Source organism: Protopterus annectens, chromosome 3.part1 (genome assembly GCF_019279795.1).
Source record: "Protopterus annectens isolate FY-2018-M chromosome 3.part1, PAN1.0, whole genome shotgun sequence".
In the NCBI taxonomy this organism is placed as follows: domain Eukaryota; kingdom Metazoa; phylum Chordata; order Ceratodontiformes; family Protopteridae; genus Protopterus; species Protopterus annectens.
Window position 1 is genome coordinate 356,147,208 of NC_056732.1, and position 27,174 is coordinate 356,174,381.

A 27,174-nucleotide genomic window follows, 5' to 3' on the forward strand; every position below is an offset into this window, starting at 1 on the left:
TCAGAAGTGGAACTCTTGAATAATATTCAATATAGAAAGGAATTGGAGGAGGTGGAACTCAGTTCCACTAATTCCCCTACTTTAGCTATGCTTAGTAGATGTGTTGGAAAACATTGCATATTGCTAAGTAGATTGAACACTGCAAGAAACAATTAGAATTCTTAATGTTATCTGTTTTTCCTTAGAGTTAATTTGTGAAATGTAGTTATATACAGTAATGTTACAGAGTCCTTCAGTCCACCCTTTAACAGTTTTATTCTCTTGTGTATTGTGACACAGAAATCATACTTTAATGAGACGAATGTCTATGTTTTCTCTGAACTATGTCAAACAAAAACTTGTAATTCAGATGCCATCAGAGCTGCTGAAACAACCAATGGATGTTCATGGTAGAGTGATGGAAAATGGATGTGTATATTTCTAAGGATGATGCTCAAAAATGAAGAAACCGAAAACTGATGGAAAAAAGAGAAAAGAAGAAATAATTGTCACCATCTGATACTTTCTTGTTTGAGTCAACACTGTCTGGAAGGAGGTTGCTGGATAAGTACACACCTCATGACTTCTTGAAAAAAATATTACCCAGCATGACGAAAAGAATATCACAAGAGTTATTATGTGTTACAAAAAAGTCACCCTTTAAAAAAAAACAACATGATAAAACTCGTTATTTTGTATTATTTCTTGAAACTTCATTTTGCAATGTTTGTTGTTTATTCATGTGTTAAAAGGTCATTTTTTACTACCTTCAATGTCATTTGTCTAGATTATACTTAGTAGCTCATCAACTACATCCTAATTATTAGACATAATAACATAATTAATAATGCTATTTATTACCACATGCATTCAGAATTACTCCACTTGTTAAATGGGTGTAATTTCAAGGTACCGAATCTGGATGCAGGCATGCTTTTCCACTGCTTGATATTGCACTTAACTAAAGTGTTTCCAGTTTTACTGAGAACTATAAAGGGTGTAACTAAGAAGCTTTCAAAGATTTGCTTCAACCAGTAAGCATTGTGTACTGTTTTTGAAGCTGAAAAGTATTAAACCTGATTCAGCATCAGTTTCCTTGATTATATTATCTCTAAATAGCAATAAATATATATTTCAGTCAGTGTCCAGTATTTAGCAATAACAAGGCAGTTTTAGCACTGTCTAGTTCTCTGTGATAATGAAGCATTTCATGCATGTTTTAAAGTTGTAGGTTAGTTAATGTCCATCTGCTCAACAAAGCTCATCCAATTCATTCAGGATTAAACATTTTGATAAAACAAAACTGCTTGCTAACAGTCTATTTATGGGCTGACATACAACTTCTTGAGAGGTGTTAGGGTCTGTCCCCTACAAAAAAATGCTTGCAGTATTTTTTTTTTTTTTTTTCAGGAATTGTCACTCAACAACTCATAGTGGTAGCCCATTTGTGATACAATACGTTTGTCATGTTTTGAAGTCCAGTAAAGCTTAGAGGCCAATAGCTTAGCAGAGATGAATTGTTTTGTTATTGCTTAGTGTTACAGTAAAGCTTGGAATGCTCATCCATCCAGTGGTTATTGTTCAACACCCTGTTAAATTTAACATGATTTGGTCAGTGCCAGAAAGCATTAGCAGAAGTTCAATGTGTACAATGTCCAGATGTCTGGTAGAATGACCACTCTTCATTTAAGGCAAAGTATGGTAGCCCAATAAAGTGCAAGTAGTCAGAATCCTGCAGCTGAGGAAAGCTAAGACCATCTGGCAGTTTTGCAGAGAATATTAATGCTATGATCTATTAAGCTTTCAATGTAGTCCTGTGTTTGAGTCCCTTCAAGTCCTTTAGTGTAGTTCCCTGCTGCATGACTGTAAGAAAGCTAGCATTTCTCAGAATCAATAGAAAAGCATTCATAATTCCCCTCTACTCATATCTTATCAGACCCATTATTGAATATAATGCACCTTTGTCTGTATCTAAACATATCACACAACTTACAAGACCTCAGACATTTCTAATTTAAAAAGTGTCAGTGGCCTTGAACAAAACACTATTGTAAAATGGGCACCAGTATTGGATTGCCTTGGACTCATGACTACAGGATTCTCCATCAGCTATAATAAACTCTAAATTCCACTAAACAAAAAATTTTAGATTGTCAAGAATTTATAACATTTTGAGTGTCATTACACCGCCTTCATGAAGGTAAACATTTTAGCAATCACAGTAAAAAAACAGATTCCACTTTTCTATACAATATCCGTAACTATAACCACTGTCTCCATCTTAGTTCCTTCCATAAAAATAAATGTTTTACCTGGTATCTACAATCATTAGGTAATAACACCTCACTCGTACTAGGAACCCAAGCTATGACATGAAGTCCCACATACCATTAGGGCCTTTAACAGTTAAATTATTTTCTTAATATTCAATGTAATGCCTTATTCCTGTGCAGCTAATGGGATGAATAAATACTTTTTATAGCCCAGATGAGATGTGAAAACCAGGGCTCTAACTAAAAAAGTGTTGGTGTTTATTAACCGTCTAACTCTACACAACTTTACGTTGATCTGTCATTGTATTCTGACTGAACTATTAGGTTGAACTACTTCTACTGCATAAATAGTTCATAGATTAGTACTTTCATTTTGCAGCAAGGTCATACCTGAAAATGAACCCTTGGCTCCAAGCTACTTGTCTTTAAGAAGGTCACTTAAGCTGGCAGTTCACCTTAGTCAGTCATGAAAAAAGAGGCATTTATTTATGTCTAACGGTTTCATCCCATTAAAAAAGGCCATACACTGTGGTAAGAAAGCTCAGAAAAAATTCAGACAGTAAAATCAGCCTGTCTCAACTAAATGAAGCTTTAAGAAATAATACAAAATAACTTTAAACCATCTTAGCCACAGTCTAATACCACTGAAATGTTTAGCCCCAGTAATACCTAAAAAGGCGGCATTCCACTGACGGGTATGAAAAGTAGCTTAATCATCATATACCAGCAGTGGGTAAATGAGTTTGTTAGCATTCATAACTATACCAGAATAACTAGCATCCTCACTTAAGTCAAAATTAAATATCAATATCCAGCAACCTAAAAGGGACTCAGATACTCAGCAAGCCCAGAGCAGGCCTTTTATAACTCTTATGAAGCTATTCATTGTTCAGTAGTCCAGTTAAATCAAGCCTCTTCATAGGCTATCCAGTACTGTTGTGTAGCTAACCTAGTTAGTTCTCTGTCTGCTAAGGCTCTGTAGCACTGGCAGCATATAAAGTCTTTGATGTGTGAACCAGTGTTCTCCAAGAGAGTGTTAAAGTCCCAAACGTAGTGTACATGTTCTGTGAATACCATGACTGAAAACAACTCTGGCTGTGTAATAGGACAAGATCTGGGAGTCATCAGAGGTGTTTATATTTAGCCAGGGGGTATAGGAAGCTAAGCCCTCTGCAGATGTAGTGTGTATTGAGCTTCAGTTTCATTTTTTTTAGTTGAAGTAAAATTCAAAAACATGCTGTATGAGCCACATAAAAAATGATCCTTAACTAGTTCAGTCAGATTTCAGCTTCACACCTCAGAAAGTCAAAGTTGTGGTCCAACAGCATGGCAAAAACTTGATTTTTGCTTGTCTGGCATGCCAGTATGGGTAAGCCAAATTAGACTTGTCACTGAATAAATCATTTAACAAATGGTTCAGGTCAGTGTTACAAGTATGTGATAGGCCTCCCTGAGCACCTTAAACTTCGTCAATGACAATCAATTCAATTCTCAGCAGATCAGTGTATGTTGGTTTAGTCATTGCCTGATGGTCTGTCTCATGTGACTGTAGGCAGTGTTTAATCTGGCATTGATCATCTACACAATATCTGTTTAAAAGCAAAGTGCACTTAACTTAGCACATACAGAACTCTCCATAGCAGCCACAGGCTATTAATCGAGTGATGCGTAACAAAGTGCAGCTCCACTGAAGTCAGTTATCAAAAGAGATGTAGACAGTGTCTGTGTCATTACCCAAATACCAACCGGTATTATTTCAGCCAGTGCCTATCGATCTTGGGAGTAGACAACATCAGTTTGTAACAGTTTAGTTTGGTTATGACTAGCAAAAACATAGAAAAATATTGGCTATAATAAGGACTCCACCATAAAAGTAAAACCAACAATTTATTTCTCATTTGACATTGTCAAGTGCTTTTATCTATTGCTTGATATCAATGGGATTTCATCAGAACACCCACCCCTTATATTTATAAGGAACCAGACAAACAGTGAATCACTATCAATTATTTTTCTTAAACCTATACCAATGAGTCTTGAACTAAAATAATCCACATAAATTATTTCATTTAATGAATTAATTTCAAAGTTATACCGTGGAGTATTTTAATAAATTGTTGACTTTACTTTTATCATGGAGACCTTCAGGTTTACATCTTTCTACATTTTTGTCGGTTCACTTGTTTGGCATAAACAGCTACTTTGGTCTGGTTATGGTTATAACAACTAGTTTAACTGTTGTCTAGTAGTGCAATATTCCAGTTCCTGCATGGTCAGTTAACATATTTCACTCATTTTGTTTGCTATTATTGTTTTATGTTTGACACTTTAGTGCACAGAGATTAAGGCATTAAACTGCTAATGAGCTTTATGCTAGTGTCCTTGGTCTAATGTATAGTGCTCAGGATAAAGGCTAGTAGTTGCTAATGATCTTTATCCTATAGACATGGGTTTGATTCCTTCAGTTTCCATTTACCTACTGTGCAACCCTGAACAAGGTACTTAACCAGGCAATGCTTCTGTGCCATCTTTTAAAAGATGTGTCAGTAGGTTTACCTAGACAACAAGTGAATAAAACTGACCAGTTATTTTGGGATAATAATGCCCCGTTGGTGTGCCCTCACTAAGCAGATACTCTGTAGAAACCTGTTGCATCCACATCCAACAGCCTAGTGCAGCTTATGGTAAAGGCCACCTCAGAACCCACTAGATTATTTAAAAATAAATTTATTAATGCAAAATACATGCGCTGAACACAGTTATATTTCATACAATTGGTTAATGGACATTGTTATTAGTTTTTAAATTCTTCATGGAAGTTACAGAATATTACCAACATTGGCAACCTGTGTTCCACACCAGAGGTCCGTTCCTCATTGGTCAGATCTGACCACAAACTAATCACACTTGACATCCACATCCTGCCCTCCATTAGGGAAACCACCGTAAAAAATTTCTCCAAAGCCAACTTCATGCTTCTTAAGACAGAAGTGGCAAACTTCACGACACCCATGCAAATGGACAATAGAGGTACGACTGCTGAATCCTACACAAATGCACTTTAAAAGCACTTACACGAGTGCATGGATCGTGCTATCCCTAACAGAACCAAGATGCTATCCTCCAAAAAAAAGGAAGCCAATCTGGTGGTCCCCTGCCATATACAAACTCTACAACAGTAGAAAGAAACTTTTGCAAATAAGAGTAAAATCCCATGATTGGAGGAACTCCCTGGTCAGCCTTAGTAAGAAGCTGAGATTGCTTATAAAATCCTCCAAAGCTAGTTACAAAAACAAAATCACCACTTGATTTTAAAGACAACCACAAAGCATTCTATAACTATGTCAAGGATCTCAATGGCAACATTTAGATCTGCTCTGAGTTACAGCAGAATGACATGAAAATTACAGAACCAACTGGTATTGCCAACATCTTGGCAGATAGGTTCACTGCTAACTTTACCCCCCTCTCACCCCCTAAAGGGCCCATCTCTATACCAGAAGATTGCAGAGTTCCTGTAATCACAGCTGCACAGGTTAAAAACCACACTCTCCAAAGCCAAGAACACAGCATCCATGGGACCTGACAACATCCCAGGCTGCGTTCTACATGAACTGCAGAATGAACTGGCACCCCACCTAAGCACCATGTTCAGTCATAGCCTCACCTCAGGCTTTGTGCCCACTGAATGGTGCACAGCGACGGTTATCCCACTCCACAAAGGGGGAGCCACCACGGACCCCGGGAACTACTGGCTCATTAGCCTAACGAGCCTGGTCTGCAATGCTATGGAATGTATCATCATAGATCTTATACACAAAGACACTGGCAATCTCCAAACTCTGGACCCCACCCAGTTTGGGTTTGTAAAAAACAGATCATATCTCCTAAACCTGATAGACTTCTTTGAAGCAATCACCAAAGCCGTAGATGAGGGTAAGGGGGCAAACACAGCTTATCTAGATCTCGCCAAGGCTTTTGACATCATCCCCCACTCTGGAATTATAGATAAACTCACTAAGCTTGGTATAAATCCCTATGTCACAAGATGGGTTGCCAACTGGCTCACTGACAGAACCCACACTGTTAAAGTAGCAGACTCCAAATCAGACTTCAGACCAGTGACAAGTGGAGTACGACAGGGTTCAGTCCTGGGTCATCTCCTGTTTGGTATCTACTTTTCTGAAGTACAGGCTAACACAGAAGGTCTTTGGCTAACAAAGTTCACAGATGACTGCAAACTAGGAGCCATAATCGAAACTCCTAACAATGTGGACATCCGACAAAAGGGCCTCACAGAGACTGATGCCTGGTGTCAAAGCCATGGCTTCAAGCTCAAAGCCAAAAAGTGCATTGTCATCCCCTTTGGTAAAATCTCTGTACCCATGAGCTACCACATAGGTGGTAGTCTATTTAACACTGAAAGTGTGACGAGATACCTTGGGCCACAGCTGGACAGTAGTCTCTCTTTTGATAATCACATCACCACAGTAGTCAGGAAATCCTTCTACATGGCACAGCTCATCACAAAAGGTTTCTCATCCAGGAAAAAAGAGGTCATTGTTCCTCTCTACTCCTCACTCATTAGACCCATTATAGAGTACAACGCCCCTTTTGGTATGTACCTCACAAGACATCTACAGCAACTGGAAAGGCCACAGAAATACCTCACAAAGAGGATTACCGGCCTCAAACAGATGTCCCATGCAGACCGTCTCAAAAAACTCCAGCTTTACTCCATTGCATATCGCCTACTCAGAGGCGATCTCTGCCTAACATACAAAGCTATGTCAAACCCAGAGCTGTTGGACATGCTCCACTTAGAGAAATACCAATCCCTCCAAGCTACACACTCTAGGTACCTAAACTTTGTCACTACAATAAACAGAACATGCTGGAGGGATAGATTCCTGTCCCAGAGACTTCCCATACTCTGGAACAAACTGCCTATCTATATCAAACAAAGCTCCTCATTAGCACTCTTCAAGAAAAATCTTGATGATTGGATGGGAAATAGGAAATTCACCCCAGGGATCACTTCTGTGGCTCTGCTCGACAGGGGCACAGGAAAATAATTTTCTTGGGTGGCGAAAGCCAGGGTACCTTTTTGGCTAGGCTTATATAGGCCCTAGGGCCAATAGCCTAGTACCTACCTATGAACCTATGAACAATGCACATATAAAGAATATTTGATTTCTGTATGCACTTATTTTTCTTTCTGAAGAAGCTGCAATTTGCAAGCGTCTTGGACTAATTCCTCTGCAGTCTCTGAAAAACAGTTCGTTGGTGACATGGCCTATGGAATATTGCTCTGTAATTTACATTGAAGTGCTTTGTTATGGTTCTAAAATAACTTGAAACACAAGTCCAAGAATCATTTTTGGAAGTGTGACTGGAGTTTTGTGCCATCTGTAGTGGTAGAATTCCACATTTTAACCAGCCTTAACTATTACCATTTTAACCAGCCTTAACTATTACCATTTTAACCAGCCTTGACTATTACCATTTTAACCAGCCTTAACTATTACCATTTTCATACACATTTGCAATTACTTTTCTCAGCCTTAGTTTATTCATGGCATTGTTAAATTAAAATGTTAAGAAGTGCATTTCCATTACCACAAGTCCTTGAGAGACGAATATATACTTATTGTTACCATTCCTCCAGTAAGAGAATTTAATATTTTGGAAGCATTTGTGAAATCCAAATTCTTCATGCTGAACACATTTTTTAAACAGCCCTTTTGCCATACTCACCGATGGAAAATAACTTGGCATTTAGCCAAAGTCTGACTACATTAGACTATGTAATCTTGTCAAATGTGCCTATATTTATCATGCTGAATATAACACAGAACAGATGTAGAATTCCTGTTTGAATGCAAGTTGATTTTGTTCTAGTTAATGCTTGTAAGTTTGCACTTTTAATAAAAAAAAACCTCCACAATCAGAAACTTTGCATTAATTGCAGATGTATTTAGCCATATTTCTATTTTCTTTATCTGCAAACATTTTCCTAGATATCTTTGGTTTCCTTTCTCCTTAAGATTTTAAGTGAGTTTCCATTGAGTGACAATAAATTGAACTGCTGCCTGATTTTTAGTGGACTTCCCTCCTCTCACTGCGTCAGTTTTCCCCACATTCAGCGTGCAGTGTCTTCTTTCATATTCTGTATGGCAGTTCTGCATAATGTTTCTGCTTCCATAAGATGAAAGAAAAAATGTATGTAAGGGCTAAAATCAAACAGATTATAGGTTGATCATGCACTGAAAATAAAACCAATAAAAAAGCTATTGGTTAAATTCTTAACAGAATATAAGTAGCACGTTATAAGACACTATTTTTGTGGCACTCTTGACAGCTGTTCCCTGTTTGAAGATTGTAAGCTAGTTTGGTGATTAACAGAACGATGCAAAATGCAAATTATTTTTCAAAAGTCATTCTCCCTTTCATGAACTTGCTGGCCTGATCAACTGACTAATGCATATTTTTGTCTGTGGATAGCTGACATGTTTTTGCAAGAAAAGGGTGATTCAATCAAAATATTTCTGAGCTCATAGAAAGCTGTAACCATGAATAGATCCTTGGGAATGTGGCTAAGTTGTTTAAGACAGCACATGTTTTTGTTTTTCTTTTCTCTTGTACAATAAGAAGCACACGTGTGTCAGTGTTAGTGAGTTGTCATTAAGTGAATCAACAATGAAAATGGTTGTAGAATCCACGTGTTTTGTTGACAAAGGATAGCAATTGGAAGGACCCTTCTGTTTTTAATCTAGCAATATATCTAAACTTGAAAGGATCTTTGCAGCATCAGGAGATTGCTGAGTGCCATATCTGAACAGAATGTTAGAAATCCTTGAGGACCAAAATGAGTGTTAACGATTCTAGTGGGATTTTTAAGCTATTTGTAGATTAAGCAGTTTAATACATTCCATAGGAAATGTCTTTCTGCTATAGCAGCCGCTGTGGAATTGTGGCAATGTGGTCATACAGAGTAGCCCACACTGTAATACCACCTGTAAAATATCTGGAAAACCTGGTTGCATTCTATCCCTTACCTAGATGCCTGATTGTAATTATTTCAAATGCTTTCTATATCACATGCAGTGCTGAGGTTTGTACAATTAAAACAGAACAAAGTTAAACTTTATCATATATGTTAAATAAGCTATTCTGTGGAAAATACAGTGTATTCTTAATTTTAAGAGCTTGTTTTCTGTGAAAATACTTTGCAGTTTATATTATATTGTCTCATCTCACTGGTATATTGACACTGATAATGTGGAGTTAGGAAAACCTTTTGTTTCACACAAGACAGTGCTTACAGAATTGTATGGACCTTTGGCAAGAAAACCAAGGAGCTAAGATGTAAAATTCTTCAACTTTCTGTCAGGCAGTATTTAGAGCTTTGAATTTTGTAAGAACTATAGGTTTTACACTTGGATTCTGGGTGAATATGTATATATGTATAATTTGGTGAATTCCGTGCCTGAGCTTTTGATGTATTTTTTTAAGATATGGATGAAGGTTCTACTGCCTGGCTTGCACTGGCATCTTGCTGTCCAGGAATTGTATTTCAGTGATTTTTGTGAAGCAGACAGTTTCATGTAACTCTAAGCACGGCCCATACCTCTCAACTGTCCAGATTTTCACAGAATGTCCAGATTTTCATCTCATATTTTAAATCTGTTCCTTATAAAATTTGTGGCTTTCTAGCAAATCATTGAGAATTTAAGTAATTAAATAATGACAAACATTTAAGTTTCTGACTTCAGTTTTTTCAGGAAATGTGTACTAACACAACAGCTTTTATTCTAACTCCTACTTAAGTTTATAAGAGCAATATTTAAAACATGTCCCCATTTTTGGGCCTTTGCATCCTCTTTATTTTCTGCTTTGTCCAAACTTCTTGTGCTAAGAGGTTGAGAGGTATGGCCAGACCACAGAGTGTGCAGTAGTAACTTTATGTATTTTATCTCCTTAACAGGAGTGTTAAGAGTTTGTTAAAAGTCTGTCTCTAATAGCTGAGACAACTCTAAGATAGTTCGCAGTCATCATTTGCCAAGGCTGGAGGGAGGGCTGTTGCAATCGTTAATGCAAGCCTGTATTCTCATTGCTCGGTTGTAAAGCTTAACATGTACTTTGGCATTAATGTATTAATTCAGTGACTGTGTATCTTCAGTGCATTTTTTATCAAGCCCAGGGAGTGTTGTAACTGCTGAGGTAACAAATGCCATGCATTCAAGGTCAGACTCAGTGATACATAAGTTTTTGTCTTCCAACCAGCTGGCTAAGGAGACAATTCTTCATTCTATCAGTCTGTACAAGGACAAAAAAAAGCAATAAAAGTAACTTTCTGAAATTTTATACCAAAGAAGAGCAATTCATGGGAATGGAATATGATGTCAAGTGTCAGCTTGAAGTCAGGATACCAACACATTTTTCTAAATCTGCCACTGCTAATAAGGTATATATTCACTGACATATTGTGACTTTGCCAGCAGTGCATAGTTATTTTGAAAAAAGTAAACATTTTCATTTTGGTTCACAAGAATGTATTTGTGTTATGAATGATGAACCATCTGTATTAAGGGTGACCAGGAATGAAAAAAGAATAATTGGCCTTTGCATTGTATATCCAAACATAATTCAGTGATGTGTCGCTGTGATTATTTTTAATGGTCTTATTCTGTGTTCTGCATTTATTCATCAAATGTGGCAAGTATTCACTGAAACTATGTATCAGTTTTAAAACATTGGAGTGGAACAAACAGAATTCAGAGTATATAACCACACTACGCATTCTGGGTAGGTTTTACTTTCAAATGACTATGACAGAGTGAAATCTCAGCAACTTGTGGGTCAGGCAGACCAAATGGACATGTGTTCTAACTCTGTGGAAGGTACTTAAGATAATATCCATAACTATAACGGTACTGCAGTCAAAATGTAAGACTTGCACTGTGTGTATGTTTCCTACTTTGGATGCATGTTCACATTTATGCCACTGAGGTTTTGCAAAGCCTTGTAAAGACTGCATGACAGCATACTGTCACAAAGAAATGAAGAGCATTATCCAGGAACAAACAATACAGCAAAGTAGTGTCCAACAAAGGATTCCTAAATGAGCAAGAATAGTTAGTAAACCAAGAAAATATTTGCAGTGTTTGTCCAACCAAAGCCATTGCTGTGGAAAATCAATAATGACTTCCTGACAACTATAAAAGTCATGGCACATTTTACTGAGAAAAAGGGGGTATCTACAGCTAATCTATTTATGTAATCAAACTGACAGATAGTAATGGTATGTAATAACTAAGGAAATCTGATAAAATAAACCACAATGGCCCCCTCCCGACAGAAAAAAAAAAAAACACAGACCGGTGAAACTATGGATATTTGATATAAATCAAACAAACCATTTTAAAGCAATAAAAAATTAAATATTTGGAAAATTAAACTGCATTCATTTATATGTGTGCATTAGTAGTGTATTTTCTTCACTGGTGCCTGCAAAAATGTAAGAGTGAATTGGGGAATATAAATCAATATCTATCTATATAATCTCTCTCTCTATCTGTATGTATATATATATATATATATATATATATATATATATATATATATATATAGAGAGAGAGAGAGAGAGAGAAAGGTGTATATAGATATGCTATGGAAAGGCGTGGGGTGAAGCCCCTCACAAGAGCACTTTAACAGTATAAAAGTAAGTTCTGCAATCTGTTGCTTTTTGGTGGAATGGCACTTTAATTTTTGAGTGCTGGGACTCATACTTCAGAAAGAGAATCATATTCCACAAGTATAAATTATCTTAAATAATGGTCAGCTGTAGAGCTTGGTAAGCAGTCATGCCCAAAGAAGAAATGGTTGGGAAACTAAAGAACACATACCTTAAAACCATGCTGGATGTGGTGAATTAGCAAGGTATGCACTCAGGCAGCAGAATCAACAGTTCATTGAAAATGTTTTTCAATAGACAGGGCAGCAGTTTGTGAGTTTGCAATATGGTACTGCTATAAGGTCCAGATTTGTCTAGAATACTATAAGAAGATTCTACTAACCAAAATGACTTATGGTGATGCTTTGAAACATTGAACACTAGGCTGGATACAGTCCAGTAGCTGCTTTTTTTGTATTTTATTAGATGCAACTTTCTTCTTCTTCTTAACTGAAGATCTCAAATCAATCAGTACAGTGCACTCCATATAAAATACTTGTGAAGCTAAAGTCTGACCACAGGTAACTGCTTGACTCACCTGTGTCTTTATATAATAAACAACTAAGTATTTTCAGTCTGTTAAAGAGATAGTAAGTATGACAGGCAATATTTTCCCTTTAAGTAAAAGTAATTTCTGAAATCCAACTGTGTTATATCCACCAAGGCAAGCTAATACAGTTGTGTGTGTCATTTCTGGCAAAGTAAAGAAATATGTAGCTGCATTCTAGTCACAGGTCCCTTGCTCATTTATGTTTTAAATCTGAAGGTGTACAATTATTACAGGGAGTCAGTCTTACATAACACTGAAAAATCTAAAAGAAGCAGATTGAAAACAGAAGCAAACTTCCATTTTTTCATAGCTGGTCACCTTTGTATTGATTCACATGAGCTAAAATAAACAAAGAGATGCCTGCTTGCAGAACTTCCTGTTTTATGTCATCACCTTTTTGCATGTTGTGAAACTGCATATGAGGACAAAATAACTAAGATGCTCTCTGTATAGTGTTTTTGGACTGGTGATGACACAGCATAAACTATTAAGCACTTTTGAATCATTCTTTGGCACTGCAATTGTCAGATGTAAATAAAAAGGTGCTGTCACTTTAATTTTTATATTTGTATGTATACAGCCTTTTTGTTATCTGTAACTCAACCACCTTCCTTAATAGAAGGGATGAATTGTTTTGGTACATATCTGTAAATACATTGTGCAGCACTTAACATGCATAAATATGTGTTAACCTTCTTTTTGTTGTTGTTTTTCTGTTTGTTCTTAATGCATTCACTGTTACGTGTGGATGATGCTTCATCAGACCTTCGCTGCCCACATCCTGTCTTCCCATTCATTCTAGGTAGAGAAGAAAGGGAGTGGTGCCTTTGTACCAAAATATTAATATCACAGCAGTTATGATATAATAAAGCACTCAGAAATGCAAGTGACATTTTAATAATTGACTGTGTTGGGTCTTTCTTTAACTGCTTTTATAAAGATGACAATTACATCAGTTGGGGGGTGGTATAATGGTTATGGTCCTTTCCTCTCAGATACAAGGAACAGGGCTTGATTCAGGTCTCTGTTTATTGGCTAGGCTTGTAATAGTCCACAGAATGATAACTTACTATTTACCTTTAAGACAGTAAGATTATGTTACAATAATTTTTGTCAAATTTTGGTAAAATGGTTGGCTAAAACATGACAAAAGTTATATTTAACTCTGTAGAGAAGACACCTAAGATTCTTTAGTTTTGCATCGACTAGGTGGAAAATTGCTGTCTAATGACCCTTCTTGGTTTGACATCTGCATGTTTTGTTTTTCAAAGTTTAGCATTGCCTGAACTCTCTTTCTCTCTCTGTCTCTCTCTCTCTCTCTCTCTCTGTTTCTCATATAATTCTTGACTTGTGGGTCCTTTTTGTTTGAAGCTTCTTGGTGTCTGTAACTGGAAATAATAGATTATTATATGTGTACAAAACTCACAACATCCTGAAATTAGGCAAAAAGGTAAAAAACTAACTAAAGATAAAATAAGACTGCAGTTTTATTCATTTGTTAGATGGGTAATCCTAGTAGGTACAAATGCCTCTTTGCAGCACTGGCTCAGAATTACTAGTCTGGTTAACTGAATTTTTCACAGTCATATACTTTGCAAGTCGAGACTGAAGTAATCAATCCCAGGACTACATAATGAAGCTTGTTAGGAGTGTTACTGGGGTATGACATGCATTCTAAAGCAAATCATCACTGTAGAAGACAATGTCAGAGTCTGGAAGTCAGTTTTAGAAATATATATCTGATAAAAGCAGCTGTTAAATGTGCAATGCTTGGAACTTACTACATCCATTTAACAAGATCATTAATGAACATCTATCACTCAAAACAATCTAGCATTAGGCATTGTAATAGCAAAAGTCTGAAGTAAATAACTTTTTCATCTATTTGTTTAAGCTCTGGAGATCTATATATCATCAGAGTTTACCTTGCATTATGAGTATTTCCATGTTATTGACCCATGCTGTCAGGTCATTTTGCTTAACAGTTGTATTAAGGTGTTTTACGCATTTGAATTCCTCCTCAGTTCTGCTTCTAAGAGCTATAGGTTCCCTTCACAGTGCCTAAATAACTGGCATTGATTCATTTGAAATCCTAATGTGGTATTATTCGGGTAACCAACCTAATCCATTAAATTATTCAGAATAGCTCTGTGGAATGCCTGCAGCATCTTAGCTCTGCTGGTGCTATCTGGACCTTTCACATTTCTAGAATGCTTTGGAACTATATTGAGGGAACATTGTTGTTGCATTATATGGGTGATTATTTGTGCTGATTTGCCACCTATGTTCTTAATCTCTCAGTTTTCTGTCATAAACATTCATTCTGCTTTCTGCATGAATCTGCAAATTATCCTACATTTGTATAGTATGAATTCCTTTAATCATACCAAGTTTCTCACTCGATATATGACCTATTATATTTGATCACCTCATATGGTTTTCCATGAACACTGCCTGAAACATGAACTTTCCTCTGCAAAATCTGACCGAATGGTTTCAATATGTGTTGTGAGTATTACGTAGGTTCACAGATAAGTGCCATACCTCTCATCTGTACAGAATTTTGCAGAATGTCCAGATTGTTCCCCTCATATTTTTGGTCTGTTTCTCATAACATTGTGGTTTTCTGATAAGTCACTGGCAAATCATTGAGGGTTGAAGTCAGGAAATAATGACAGACATTTGAGTCTCAGACTTCATGGCCTTCAGAATATTTTTGCTAATGCAAATCCTGTTACTCTGTCTACTTTCTAACTTTTTAAGAGCAATATTTAAAAGTATCGCTATTTTTGGCCTTTTGTCCTCCCATTATTTATAGCTCTGTCCAGATTTCTTGGTCTAAGAGGTTGGGAGGTATGGTAAGTACTAAACAATTAGTCTGCAGATTGTTACAAACCTATTCAATAGTCTATAGTCTATATTCAATTTGAGGGCAACAAAAGATAGGAATGGGGAAAAATTTAAGGCCGCCTATCCGATTATCAGTGTTTACCTTAAAGGTGACAAGGGTGCTATTCTGATTGATATGCAGTGGAAGTTTGCTATAGAGGAGGATGATGAAGTTGGATAAGAATTAATCACTCCAATGTATCTTATTTATCTGTTGAAGAAGTTAATTTAACTGAAGTTTTGAGAAAATGTTTGTTCTGTGAAGGAACAGGAGGTCAGAGAGGGAGGTCTTTTAAGCCTCAAAAGGCTAGACAGAAATCCCCATGGAGGAGTCCATAAGAAACTGAGTACAGAGAGAGGCTTCCAGACTACTCTGATAACTAAGATTTTCAAGGCCAATGATCTTTTTAGTTATAAATCTCTGGTCTTTCAAGATGAGTGATATGCTTGAATAAATATATGCTAAAAGGGTATTATATTTAATAATGGATCTGATGAGTTATGAGTAAAGGGGAAATAAAACTATTAAAACTTGGATTTTGGATCTTGAGGATATGTCTTTGTAAATTAGATGAAGCTGGCAGAAGGCCTTCCAAACTTTTGTGAAGTCAGAAAGTTATACAGAGATTTAAACACAGTGTTAGCTATTTTCAGTGCTTTAAAGATAACTTTTGATAGAATATTGTATTCAGTACCACTATCCAGCTTAAATGCAACATTTCTACCTTAAATTAGAAGTTTTTCAGGTCATAATTTATCTTTAGCAGTGTCTTAAATTTCCTTTACATACAGAAGAAACAATTCAACTGCACCCAAAAACAGTTCTGTTTCAGTTGGCTTTTGTCAGTCATCAGTTTAGCAATTGGTGAAAAGGATTAAGGTTGTCAGCTGTTGATGAAATACTTCATGTGGTACATAGTTTGATTTCCTAAGCATTTATTTGTCTACAGTGTGACCTTGATAGGTCTTTGGCTAACGAAGTTTGCAGATGACTGCAAACTGGGAGCCATAATCGAAACTCCTAATGATGTGGACATCCTACAAAAGGGCCTCAATGAGACAGATGCCTGATGTCAAAGACATGGCTTGAAGCTCAATGTCAAAAAGTGCATTGTCATCCCCTTTGGTAAAAACTCAGTACCTGTGAACTACCAAATAGGTGGTAGTCTACTTAACACCGAAAGTGTGATGAGACCTTGGGACACAGGTAGACAGTAGTCTCTCCTTTGATAATCACATCGCCACAGTGGTCACGAAATCCTTCTATGTGTCACACCTCATTACAAAAGGTTTCTCATCCAGAAAAAAAGAGGTCATTGTTCCCCTCTACTCATCACTCATTAGACCCATTATAGAGCAGAGCTCCCCTTTTTATATGTACCTCACAAGACATCTACAACAACTGGAGAGGCCACAGAAATACCTCACAAAGAGGATTACTGGCCTCAAACAGATGCCCTATGCAGACCATCTCAAAAAACTCCAGCTTTACTCCATTGCATATCGCCTACTCAGAGGCGATCTCTGCCTAACATACAAAGCTATGTCAAACCCAGAGCTGTTAGACATGCTCCACTTAAAGAAATCCCAAGCCCTCCGAGCTACATGCTCTAGGGACCTAAACCTTGTCACTACAATAAAAAGAAATTGCTGGAGGGATAGATTCCTGTCCCAGAGACTTCCTGTACTCTGGAACAGACTACCTATCTATGTCAAACAGAGCTCCTCATTAGCACTCTCCAAGAAAAATCTTGATGATTGGATGGGAAATAGGAAATTCACCCCGGGGATCACTTCTGTGGCTCTGCTCAACAGGGGCACAGGAAAATAATTTTCTTGGCTGGCGAAAGCCAGGGTACCTTTTTGGCTAGGTGTATATAGGCCCTAGGGCCAATAGCCTAGTACCTACCAATGAACCTATGATATCTTAACCAGACTATGCTTAGAGAAAATTGGAATTTAGGCTAGGCTCATTAATGGTGTCCTGAACTGCATGACTTGTAACTACCTATAAATAATAGTGCATCTTTTTGAACAGATTTATTCCAACCATTACCCATACTTGCAAAATTATGCTGATCTCCACACAACATACAAACTGAGTAAAATGCTCTGCAGCATGTTTTCTCATGCCTGTAAACCTATATAGTGTATGCAGCTCAATTTACAGCTGCACATTTATTACTGAATGCTGTCATGGATAGCATGCAGCTGGTGGTACTTTCATTTCACTTTGTTTCATCTTCTTTTTCTTTCTCTTTTCCTACTATTTCTTCTCCTGCCTCTTCTTGCACCATTTTATCATTATTTCCATCCACAACCTTTATTTTTCATACTTTCAGTTCTTCAGCCAAACCTTTAAGCTGTACAGTTCAAAACTTACACATTCTGCACACATAGCATGTTATCAGGTGTCAGGTGTTATTCTGTTTCAGATTCTGACTTGATCATTTTTGATATGACACACAATTTTGTCCATCAATGGTGTATCATGCAAATCTCCAAACTCGCAGTCTTCCACTATATTTTTAATATCAGTCACAAAAATGCATATATTGACCCATAATACTCTTGATTTCTAGTGAAAAAAACATAAATGCTGTAGATATGGAAAGAGTTTTGTTTATCTCAAAATATACATTAAATTGGTCTCTTATTACTGCTGTCTTCTGCTTTTCCTCCTCCTTAAAGCTAAAAGTGTTAAATATTTGTAATCATTCCTCCACAAGACATTAGATCTTTTCTGTCTTGGTTGCAGTTCCACTTGCAATGACATGCAATTCTAACTTTAGGATCCATAGTATGCAATTATCAGACATGCTACATGGTAGCTTCAGAGATGTTGATAGTTGCAGTGATGATAATGTGAACCAAAATAAACAAATCGATGAAGCAATGAAGACTGGTGGTTCAGTGATCTTATTTGCAAAAACTAAAAAAAAAAAATACTGTATAGGAAGGTCAGATGCAAAATATGAAAACATTTTAGTTTGATTTTTTTATATAACAACAGTATCAAACCAAACTGGGTCGGGTCGTGTTTGGAGGTTTCCTATGTCACTATTTATCAGGTCCATGATTATTTTTTCCATGGCCTTGCATATAAGACTAATCAAACTCATGAGTCTTTAATTTTCTGGGTCTGTTAATGTTCATCCTTTATGCAGAGGGATGCTGTTGCTGTCCTCCACTCCCCATGGACAGAGCCAGTCTGGAGGTTGAGGTTAAGAAGAGATCCTGGTGAACCTGATAGCTCCTCTTTCAAGCTATCTGCAAGGCATCCTGGGATATTGTGATGACTCATTAAAGCCATATTTTTAGTTTAAAAGAGTGCCGTGGCAACCTGTTCTTTGGTGATAACTAGTAGAGGAATAGTGGAGGGTATTTCTTGCTGGGTAACCGGAGGTAATAGGAAGGTAAAATTTGAGCTGACTTTATCGGCCAGCAGATTTGCTATATCTTCTGGCTAATTATAGGTGATGCAGTCTGCAATTAATTCCACATATCATCGTGTGTTGCCTTTAAGACTGAAAAATGCTTTATGGTTATCCTTAGCTTGGGAGGTTATTTTTGCCTCAATATTTGCTTTTGAAGACTTGACTAATCCCCTGATTTGCTTGTTTAGACTAACGAGGGAGTTTCTGGTCTGTTGTAAACATTCTCTCTTATTCTAGACAGGATATTCTTTCTTTTGTGGTACAACCTATTTATACCAGAGGTCCACCAGGTGGCTTGTTTTTGTGTTTTTTTCTAGTTTAATTTCAGTCTGGTACTACTGTTTCTAAGAAGTTGTTTATATGGTCATGCAGGGCTTTTGTGTATGCCTCCACATAGGCTTCTGTGTTTTCTAGGGGGAGCCTGGCAACTAGCTGTGCCATAATTTAATAAGCGGCAGTTTGCCTTAGAAAAGTTCTTTAAGGTTTTGGGATTGTTTTGGTTTTAAATTTATTTCAAGCGAGACCACTTTATGATCTGATCTAACCAGTAAGGATATCACACTTGGGGGGGGGGTGCAATGATAAAGGATATTTGTACCCCTAATGGGAGTGCAGACTAGCTGCTCCAGGGCATTTGCATTGACAAAGTCTAGAAATCTATGAGCCTGCATGTTAGTGGTTGTGCATGCTTCCCACTTAATGAAGGGATAGTTGAAATCACCCATGAGTATTGTATTAGGCTGAATGGTAAATGATTCTAGTAAATTCAAGTATGATGTATGGGCTTCCTGGTTCATGGCGGGGGACCTGTAGCTAGCAAGGATATGGTAATAAATTTGTCCCATGGTTAGTTGGGCATGGAGTAGCTCAAGCACACCATATTGTTTGACCAGTCTTGAGGTGTGCTTATCCTTTATTTAGATGGATACACCACCACTTTTTGCCCCTTCATATGCAGTGTGTGACCTGAACATGTGAAAGGCATTATAGCTGTACACTACCAGGGTGCTTTTCATGGCTTTGAACTATGTCTCAGTAACTGCACAGATGTCAGCATTCTTCAGGGTGAGGAGTGCTTCCAGGTAGTATAGTTTCTTGTTGAGACAGATAGTGTAGTTTCTTGCTGAGACTCCTTTCATTGAGTGATAATACCTTTAGGTTATCCTGAGTAGATTTTGCTATGTTGGAAGGCTTGTCTATTTGGGAATGCCTAAAAAAGGTACTGTATGGGTGGATAATGCTTTGGCCAATATCTGAAAGCCTAGAGGTGACAGGTAAAGGCCATCCCTGGGAAAGCAGCTTGGCCTATCAGTCATGTTCTTCCAGGCTGACAAATATTTGGACCCCTTTTGGAATGACACCAGTAGCTAAAGCAATTGTTAAAGTCAATCATTTTCTGTCGATTTTGTGGTATCATACTTGGAGATGGTACAATGAAGTTCAGTGCTAGGCTCATACCTGCCTGTGACACATATTCTGAAAGCTCAATCATGTCTCTCTCCATATAATCCAGGGAGGTACATCTCAGGTCATTTATGCTCACATGGACAATGATTGAGTCATACTGGTACTATGGGTTTAGTGACCTGAGTGCTTGCACTTACATGATTTGGTGAATCCTGGCCCCAGACAGGCAACTAATATTAACCTTCTCATTATCCAGCTTAGAGACTGGGATATCAGTGTGCCACACAATGGAATCTCCTATGACCAAAATATTGGGTTGTGTGGTGTTACATCTTATGGACTAGGTAGTTGAGACACAATGAGATGTGATTTTAGGCATTTTGGTAGGGGTTGTCTTGTTTGTGTGCATGTGGATTTTTTATAAGGACTGTGTGTGAGAGGTCTTTGAGGTTTGGTTAAGTTACATGCGAGCACCTCTGTATATGTGGATCTATGTGTCTAGTCCTTTGTAAGTGCAGTGAGTGTTTTGTGTGTGTGTGTGTGTGTGTGTGTGTGTGTGTGTGTGTGTGTGTGTGTGTAACTATATCACTCACATGCTGTATTTGTCTGTTTCAGAATTAAGTGGTTGTTAGTGTACATAGGGCTATTGCTACATTGCCTCAGGATGTCCATGTCCACCAAACTAGATGCAGAGATGGCAGAAAGGTGCCTGTCCATGGTTGCAGATCCTTAATATGAGCTTTACTAGGGAAAAAGAATGATGTTTGCAACTGGATGAGGGATGGGTGCATACTTAGTGTAATCTACAGCTACTTATATGGCGATGCTGCCCAGTGCATAATCATTTGCTCTTTGAACAGCTATAGTTCTGAGTGCTGTAATGTAATCTAGAGATCACTAAATGCAGCAATGCTACTCAGCTCACACACCAGTTGCTCCTTAAGTAAAGTAGAACTGTGGAACATTTTGAAGGTAGTTTTTTATAACTAAAGTACAACTTATAGTGACTGCATATGTACAGGGCACCACTAATCACCTCTAGGCAAACAACAGTGCTGAGCAAACATGAGGCTTATATACAAGCTGAAAAGTAGTATGCCCACAGGCCAATCAGATAAGCACACAATAACCTTTCCATCAGCAATTCCCAGCTCAGATAGGTGAAATAAGTCCTCTTCAAGGGCTACAGAGTGCAGACTTTGACCCTCTTCATGTAAAATGACTGGTTTAAAACTCAAGTGTTAGGGAGCCACAAAAACAGATGCTTAAAAGCACTGAAAAACAGTAGATATGGTGCACTTAGAGTACTACAAATGCAGAACAGCATCCCTTACAGCAGTGGAAAAACAAAAATAGCACAGAAATTTTTATAAATTAATTAAAAATGAGCAATTCACATGTGAACTTTTTATTTATTTATTTATTTATCATTTGTTTACCAGGAAAGTCCAACTTGAAACAAAGCTAATTTTCAACAGAGGCCAGGGGAGAAACACTTCAGATGCATGTCTTTATGATGTGGGAGGAAACCAGAGTACCTGGAGGAAGCCCACACAAACGCATGGAGGACATGCAGACTCCGCACAGAAGGAACCCCAGCTGAGAATTTTTTCCTCCAAGAATGACTTCAGATACATGTAAAATCTCTCAAACTGTCTGGTGACATTGCCAAACATTGAACAGCTCTGGATAACTGATTCCTTCATAGTCAGGAAATCCTTCTCTTTAGACCAAGGTTATGTCTTGAAGAACCATATATGTCATCCTAATACTTGATCCTTTTCAAACCCATCACCAAAAAACAGGACCTCCCTGGATATGTATAAATTCAAGCACACTTCAACTGGAAAGGATCCAATGATTTGTAACCAAGAATATCAAAGGCCTTAAGTTCTTCTACTACCCTGATAGAGTAGCATGCATGTCTTTCTACTCAGTAGCCTATATTCTCCTTGATATGAGCCATGTCTTGTTTTTCAAGACATGAAAGGCCAAATATTATTTCATCTCTTATTTCTTCAGAAAATTAGTGTCTGTACAAATACCCATACTATGGACCTAACTCTACACAACAAATAAACAAGGCTCACTAGAGGAATAGGTTCCTAACTCAAAGTATTGCCACATTTTAATTAGTTACAACTTCAGGTCAAACAAACTACTACTTTGACTTCCTTTATGACTGGTTTTGATGAATGGATCGGTAGACTCAGATTTATATCAAGGTTATCATGTCCAACCCTGCTTGATTTGGGAGGTGAGCACTATTAAATGGTTGGAAAGGGAGGTAAGAATTAATAAGTGTGTGTATATAGCTAGGCATCTCATAGTCCCAATTGTAGCTTGCCTAGTATTGTTCTTCTGTTCCTTTATACTGTAATTGCTAGGTAATCACATAATGCACACCATGCACTGTTCACTTCATTTTAAAGATACACATTTTGCTTTATTACTATACATATGTGCTGCAAATCCTACAGCATGTAATACAAAAATACAACCTATTAGCTGTGCTTTCTGGGTCTTAGCTCATTTCTGTAAAAAAAAATGAAAAAAATATTACATCTCAGATTAATTTATACACCCACCTAGAAAGTTAACACACAGCTAGTAAGATATTTAAATCATGACTTCTAATTTATTATTAATTAAATGTAAGCCAGAAGTAATTGGTGCAATCATATCTCTCAACTGTCCAAGTTTTCACAGGATGTCCAGATTCTTGCATCATATTTTGGGTCTTTTCCTCATAAAATTTTTATTTTTATTTTTTTGGATTTTTGTGACAAATCAGTAAGGACTGAATTCCCTAAATAATGACAGGTATTTGAGTTTCAGACTTCACATTTTGTAGAAAATGTATGGTAGCACAAGAGTTTTTTTCTAGCAACTGTTTAAGTTTCTAAGAGCAATATTTAAAATTTGTCCCTATTTCCAGGGCTTTGTCCCCCCATTATTTTTGTCGTTGTCTAGATTTTTGTGCTATGAAGTTGAGAGCTATGGGGTGCAATGGTAATCATTTTAAGTGCAGTGAATATGATCATTTCAACTATTTGAATGCATTGAGCAAAACAGCTAAAGCAGTTAATTTAATAAATGTATCATGCAGATTGTGCAAAAGCAGCACAGATTAAATAAAATTTGGTGCAATATATATTGTTTTTGTATTCATTTTGCATGAACGACATTGTGGGCAAGATTCCTAGACTAATGAGAATATCCTGTGGAACACGAGACACCAGAGATGCTCTTTATATCATTCCCTAAAGGCACTTAAAAAGTTAGGGCAAAGTTTTACAGAACCAAAGATATGGGTCAGGGGGAACACTTGACATCAGAGCTACATGAGCATCATGTTTTAAAGGCATTTAAAATAAATGATAAGTTATGCATTATGAAAGACGTGAGTCAGGGAATCTCTACACATCAATGTAGTGCAAATGTAGTTGGCCAGAGCCCTTTAGTATTGGCTTTTACTTAAGAAAAGTAGATACCAGATATGAGAGGTCTCAGCATAGAACCCTGGGAGACTTCACTGGTGACTGGTCACTTTGTGGAGTTAAATTCCCCCATTTTGATTATCTACATCCTATCTATGAACCAGATGGCAATCCAGCAGCTGACATACGTGTTTATTCACAGTTTATTTAGCTTTTCTACTATGCCTGAGTGGTGATTTGTCTAGTCAAGGTATGGGATGTGTACTGTTTTGTATTCATCCATTTTTTGCTTCACTGACCATTTCAAAAAAATCCACCTGGTTAAGTAAGCATGACCTGCCCTTAACGAATCCAAACTGAGAAAGGTCCAGTGTTTGGAGGTTCCCTATGTCTTGATTGATTCATTTTATTATAGGTCTTTCCATAAATTTGCATATGAGGCTAGTTAGACTTACGGGTCTGTAATTGCCTGGGCCTGTGGAAGCCTCTCCCTTATGCAAGGGAATGACTGTAGCTGCTCTTCATTCATTTGGTACAAAACCTGTATGGAGGCTGAGCTTGAATAGTGTTCTTAGCAGTGTGTCTAAATCATGCTTCATGATATTTAATATACATCCAGGGATATTGTCAGGACCCATCAATGCAGTATGTTTAGCTTTAGATAGCACTTTAAATACTTCGTGTTATGTGATAGCTGGAAGCTAGACAGTTTCAGTTATATCTTGAAGGACAGACAGAAGAGAGTGAGGGGCAAAGTTAGACCTAAATTTATCTGCCAGCAGGTTTGCTATATTTTCAGCCTCAATGCAGATAACATCATTCACAATGAGTTCAGTGCATTGCTGTGCTGTGCTTTTGAGATTGCAAGCATAACTAAAACAATACCTTGTGATTCTCTTTGGCTTGGGTAGCTATTTTAGTCTCAAACTTGGCTTTGGTGGATTATATTATGCTCCTGAGTTTGTTTATTTCAGTGACAAGGGCTCTAACATTATGGGAATTAGTCTTTTCACTTTTGGTCAAAATTCTTTTCTTTTTGCTCTAAAGCTTGTTGATATTATAGTTCCACAGTTTGGGTTTGCCCTGCACTTGTTCCTGCAAGGTACATGCACCACCACACTAGTATAGTCGTTGTACCCCAAGGATCAGTCTTGGAGCCTCTGTTGTGTGGGATATATTTTTCTGAGATGCAACCCAAAACCAGTGGTTTGTGGCTGACCAAGTTAGCAGATGACTGCAAGCTGAGTGCTGTCTTAAATTCCCATAGTGATGTGAACATCCTCCAAGAGGGTCTGCCCCAAACTAATGACTGGTGCCAGAAGCATGGCCTCAAACTGAATGCCAAGAAATGCATCATTATCCCTTTTGGGGAAAATGGCATCCCCACTAATTATTACATTAATAGCAATGTACTAAGCATGTAATCAGTTGTGAGGGACTTGGACACCCAGGTTGATAGCAACCTGGCTTTTGACCACCACTTTGCCTCCATTGTACGGAAGGCTTTCTACATGGCCCACCTCATAAATAAGGGTATTTCATCAAAGAGCAAGGAGGTCATAACATCCATGTACCCCTCCCTTATCAGAACCATTATTGAGTAAAATGCCCCATTGACATATACCTTGCTAAGCACATGCAGCAGCTGGAGAAACCACAGAGATTCCTGACCAGGAAAATCCAGGGTTGAAACACATATCTTATACAGATAGGCTAAAAGCCCTGTCTCTCTACTCGGTCTCATACAGACTGCTCAGAGGTGATCTGTGTCTGGCATACAAGGCCATCTCAGACCCAGCCTTGATGGAGTTGCTGCGTATTCGTAAGTCAAACTCCACTCACACAACCTCAGCCTGGTCTGTGACATTAATAGAATTTGTTGGAGGATAGATTTGTCCCAAAGACTCTCCCATCTGTGGAATAGACTCCCCCCCATGTCAAGCAGAGTACCTCTCTAGCCCTCTTTAAGAGGAAACTGGACGACTGGATGAGAAACAGAAAATACACCCCTGGGATCCCACTTGTGTCCTGGTTGGACAGGGGAAACAAGTGCTGACTTTCTGGAAACATGGGTGAAATTCTTGGCTAGGCTTATAAGGGCCCTCCTGGCCAATAGCCTAGTATCATCCTATGAACCTATGTTTCTGCATTTTCAGTGGAGTTATCTCAGTTTGGTGAGGATTTGAAATTTGCCAATGTTATCACTTAGGAGTAGGTAGTTTGTCTAAAAGAAAATTCTAAAGGTACCTTGGGTGGAAGGCATCTCTAGTTTCAGTTTTATTTTGAAGAACACTGCTTTGTGATCAGACCTAACAAGTGATGAAAATGCACAAGGAATGGTGCAAGATACCCCCATATTAGTAAGGATAAGATCCAAGATGTTATTCCCCTAGTGAGTATTCTAACTGTTTCAGAATGTTTGTAATAACAACGCCCAGGAATGTCTGTGCTTGTGCATTAATGGTGGTGTAGGCTTTCCAGTCTATAGTTGAATAGATTAGATCACCTAGGAAAATGGTATTGGGTTTAATAGTGAGTGATTCTAGTCCCTGTAGATAGGCCAGCAGCACATTTTCCACTTATCTACTGTTGGTATAATGTCAGAAGCAATCGTTGTTCCTTACACGCCATCCCATTCTCATTGCCATACTGCTATCAGGGCTTGTATATCGCATGCTTTTAACTTGTATCACCACTCCAAATGCAGTTTAGAAAGCTTACCTCTGAGCTACACTGTCAGCTAAAGCAAAATATAATGTTTGAAAAGAAAGACAACAGCAGTGCATGATCGCATTATGTCATGGGTTTCTATGACATCACTGATTAGTTAGGCTCAGGCTAAAGTAGTATTTCTGCCAAACATAATTACATGTCTCTATCTAAGCATCATTCTTTTTTAACAGAAGTGGCCCTAGATCCACGTGTACAATAACTAGTGGCAGCATTTGCCACAGTTTTAAAAAACTAATGGGAGAATGCAAGGTATCAAGAGGACTAGGGAAGAGAAAGTGGAACTCCCACTGCAAATGTGAAAGCTGGACATTACTGACCTACAAGTTTCATTCCAGTGGTATATACAAGGGAATCACCAATATGGTGGAGGGGATTAAGGCTTGATATAAGACCCCATGAGTTAGGATTTGTATTAATTAGTTTTTCCTAGGAGGATAGATCTAGAATGAGGTACAACATCAGGAGGGTCTATATTAGGTTGCCGAAATGTTATTCTGGTGAACACCTATTCATCGACCCCTAAGTAGTGAAAATCACTTCAATGATTTGCTGAATTTACTAAGGGCAACAAAATACTTGCCTGAAGCACAATGGACAACTACAGAACTTTGCTCTTTTCTCCGCTGTAGTGTGATCTCAGAGTTGGTATATATAGTTAGGGGGGTGTAGGGTGCGAAGCCCCCCACTTGGGTGGGTTTGAGTCAACTACAAGTTGGTGCATTGTGCTTTG